Raw genomic sequence first — 4,486 nt, 5'->3', positions numbered from 1 at the left:
AAAAAAAAAAAAAAAAAAAGAGAGAAAGAAATAGCTTCAACATCAACAGAAAGAATGTCCACTCAGAGATCCCATCCAAAAGTCACCAACTTCAAAAACCAACGGTAGAAAAATCTAGGATTATTGGAAGAAACCAACACAAAAAGGATGAAATCACCACAGACCAGAATGCCTCTCCTCCTCCAAGGGATCAAATCTCCTCACCAGCAAGGGAACAAAACTGGATGAAGAATGAATTTGATGAATTGACAGAAGCAGGCTTCGGAAGATGGGTAATAACAAACTTCTCTGAGCTAAAGGAACATGTTCTAACCTAATGCAAAGAAAGTAAAAACCTTGAAAAAAGGTTTGACGAAATGCTAACCAGAAAAACCGGCTTAGAGAAGAACATAAATGACTTGATAGAGCTGAAAAACACAGAAGGAGAACATTGGGAGAAATGCCTCATGTAGGTGATAGTGGGATGGAGGCAGCAAACCATAATGGCATGTGTGTACCTATGCAAAAATCCTGCAAGATCTGCACATGCACTTCAGAACTTAATAAAAACAAAACAAACAAAAAGAAACTCCTGCCCATGGGAAGAGAAATCACAGGAAAATGAAGAGAAATAGATCATGAACCCCAAGGATGCAGTTTGAGAATAGATTGTCCCTTACATTCAGGGGAGTAACAATGTACAGCAATCTAAGTAAGATTTTTTGGTTCCCAACTAGGAAATTTCCTCTCTGGAAGCTTTCCTGAGAGCCAAATTTCAACATGGGGTGCTAATTCCCTGAGTCTAGTCTTATAAAGAAAGTCTTTCTAATCCTATGTTGGAAATACATGGAAGAACAAGGGGAATAATTAATAAAATTTGAATTGGAATTTATTTCCTAATGAAGTATTAAAAACAAACAATTTCGAGGTAACTAGAGCTTAGTTTTACGGAGCTCTTCTAAGCATTATAATATGTTACAAGATCGTGAGTTGTCAAATTAGAATGAATAATTTAGTTCCTCTGACTTAAGTGCTTCAGAAGATATAAGAATGAATACATTTAACATCAATAGTCTCCACCTCTGAGATATGTGTAATCTTTACAAATATGAGTAACATATATGAAATATTACATAGAGAAATGTTTCAGTACACAATTAAATGCTAAATTAAAAGTGATATAGAAAATAAATCCTATCAATCCTTACCTAAATGTATATTTTCTTCAGAATTTGAACATTGTTAAAGTGTGTTCTATAAATCTCCTGTTGAATTGAAACATTTTATGGCAATATAATTATGTGAATATCACAACTACTGGATCTATTCTGTGTATTTTTATGTGTTGTGTGTGATGTTTATAAATAAAAAATGCTCTCTAATTGTCTTTATAATAATGAGTGCTTAAATCAAATTATTTTTTTCAGAAAAATAAAAACTAATGCCTTTTAGTTCACATGACTTAGGTAATATTTGAGAAATAAAGACAGTTTTAAAGTTTATTGGTAAAATAAAGACATTAGGTCTAAATTAGGCAGGTCAGATATTAGGTTTGTTTGTAAAATGCTTTAAAGTGATAAACTGCTTCTTTTGGCTATTAAAATCTATTCAACTTACCTGCTTTGGAGTCATTAGATTCTAGGTAAGGTCTGGGAACATGTAGAGTTAGCCGTGCCCACTGGCTATGCTTGAAAGAGTCAGACTTTATCTGCACTTGTGTCTGGTGTCCTAGGCTCCATACCTAGTACAAAATTAAAATCATCTACCTGCCAGGTTTTTCACCAAAAATAAAAATTGCTAAGACTTAACATTGAAATATGTAATTGAGACTACTGAAAAAAGTTTTACATGGAAGCTTTGTGAAAAAAGTGAAATGTGCTTTTAGTAAAAAATTATAAGGCATTAGAATGTAAATTTTTGCCTAGTTCAGAAGGTTAAAAGATTGTTTTAGCTTAGATACAACAAAGCTAAAGGTTTGAGCAAGTTGTTGAAGGTTTGTGAAATAGCCGTCTTGTAGAAGAAACACAGTGTGTGAAAACATTGGCTAAATTTAAAGGAGTTTTATTCAGTTTTTCCATAAATTGAACACTGGAATAAAAACACAACAGGGTTTTCTTAGAGCACAATTTTGCTTTAATACAAATTTGTAAAAGGTTATCAAAAGTTTATAAGAATTTCAACTTATGGTCAAACTGGTGAAGACTAGATGAATTTGTCTTTAAGGTTTTATTAAAAATTTGAGTTGACATTAATAGTACACCAATGCAAGTGTGAAATTTGACTTTCTCTCTTGAATAAGATTTCAACGTAATATTAAAGAATGATAAAAGATTTCTGTCTTTCCTTAAATAAACTACAGGAAAAAGAAGGGAAAGACACACATTGTTTGAAAAGCTAAGCCTTCTATCAATGAGTAGCAAAATATTTTGCCTTTAAATATCTTTTGAGTCACCATTTTGGCTAAATGAATGACTTACGGTGACGTGGCATTCCATTTTATGTCAAGTGTTTTAAGCCTTTAATATATCAATATTAATATATTTAATAGGCTTCCCAAAATCCAATTTCATCTTCAAAATTAAGTCTTTTTGACTTCTAAATTTGGGATGCAACAGACGACATTGAAGAATCGAAAAGAGAAATATATGGAATTATTTGACATGTTGTTACATGAGAAGCACTGTCAAAATAAGAAATACTTCACCTTCTTCAGATTATACTCTAATCAACGTTAATATATGTTTGAAAATTGTATGCAATTCCTAAAATTATAATATGTCAAAATATATGCTGTCAATTATAATTATTGTTTCCAGAATAAACTGTAGACCATAGAAATGAATAAATTTTCTTGTCAATTGCATAACTATTTAACATCATTTCCACAGTTAACTGCTTAATACTGGTTCAGTTTCTGAAAACTTCAGAAGCACAAAATGTCGTAGAATATGGTGTCCTTTAGGAGATTCCTAAACAAATGGATAGACCCTGAAAAGAGCTCTTGAATACAGATTTCTGGAAGCTTTAGAATTACATCATTTGTCAAATAATCACATATACTTTAAGGGCTGTGTAAGATTTCCTAGAATTTTAATGAAAAGACTTGCTTGTTTTTAAAACTCCTACCCAAGTAGAAGAAAAATTAATTGAATACCAAGAAAACACTTTGTCAGACTGTCATTCTAAATCAGCCAATACTGAAATTGTTTATATATGCAATTTGAATGAAGCCCATGGTCTGTCAAGTTACCTATGACAACCCATCAGTTATGACTACTATGAACCTCAATTGGAGAAACAACTGGTATTTAAGGGGATATAAGTTCGATGTTAAGCATGGACTCATGGAGAACCAAGACAGCTGCCTTGTCCTTCCTGAGTCCGTTCTTCAAGTTCTCCTTAAAGGAGAACTACAAACCACTGCTCAAAGAATCAAAAGAAGTCACAAACAAATAAAAAAATCCATGCTTGTCTATCCTGGCTTTTACTGCCATTGCTTTTGGTGTTTCAGTCATGAAGTCCTTGCCTATGCCTATGTCCTTGATGGTTTTGCCTACGTTTTCTTCTAGTGTTTTTTTAGCGTGTTAGGTTTTATGTTTAAATCTTTCATCCATCTGGAGTCAATTTTAGTGTAAGGTGACAGGTAGGGTTCCAGTTTCTGCTTTCTGCACATTGCTAGCCAGTTTTCCCAACACCATTTATTAAACATGGAGTTCTTTCCCCATTGTTTGTTTTTGCTAGGTTTGTCAAAGATCAGATGGTTGTAGATGTGTGGTGTTTCTTCTTGGGTCTCTGTTTTGGTACCAGTACCATGCTGTTTTGATTACTGTAGCCTTGTAGTATAGTTTGAAGTCTGGCAGTGTGATGCCTTCAGTTTTGTTCTTTTTGCTTAGGATTTTCTTGGCTATGCGGGGTCTCTTGTGATTCCATATGAAGTTTAAAGTGTTTTTTCCAGTTTGGTAAAGAAGGTCATTGGTAGCCTGATGGGGATCAGATTGAATCTACAGATTACTTTGGGCAGTATGACCATTTTCACGATATTGATTCTTCCTAACCATGAGCATGGAATATTTCTCCATCTGTTTGTGTCCTCTGTTATTTTGTTGAGCAGTGGTTTGTAGTTCTCCTTGATGAGGTCCTTTACATCCTTTGTTAGTTGTATTCCTAGGTATTTTATTCTCTTTGGAGCAGTTGTGAATGGGAGTTTGCTCTTGATTTGGCTCTCTGTTTGTCTGTTGGTATACAGGAATGCTTGTGATTTCTGCACTATTATTTTGTATCCTGAGACTTTGCTGAGGTTACTTATCAGTTTCAGAAAATTTTGGGATGAGACTACGGGGTGTTCTAGATATACAATCATGTCATCTGCAAATAGAGACAGTCTGACTTCCTCCTTTCCTAATCGAATACGCTTTATTTCTTTTTCTTGGCGGATTGCTCTGGCTAGAACATCTAATGCTGTGTTGAATAGGAGTGGTGATAGAGGGCACTCTTGTCTAGTGCCTGA

Source organism: Sapajus apella, unplaced genomic scaffold, assembly GCF_009761245.1.
Source record: "Sapajus apella isolate SASKATOON/1434 unplaced genomic scaffold, GSC_monkey_1.0 scaffold2000, whole genome shotgun sequence".
Taxonomy (NCBI): Eukaryota; Metazoa; Chordata; class Mammalia; order Primates; family Cebidae; genus Sapajus; species Sapajus apella.
This window is presented reverse-complemented; position numbering follows the sequence as displayed.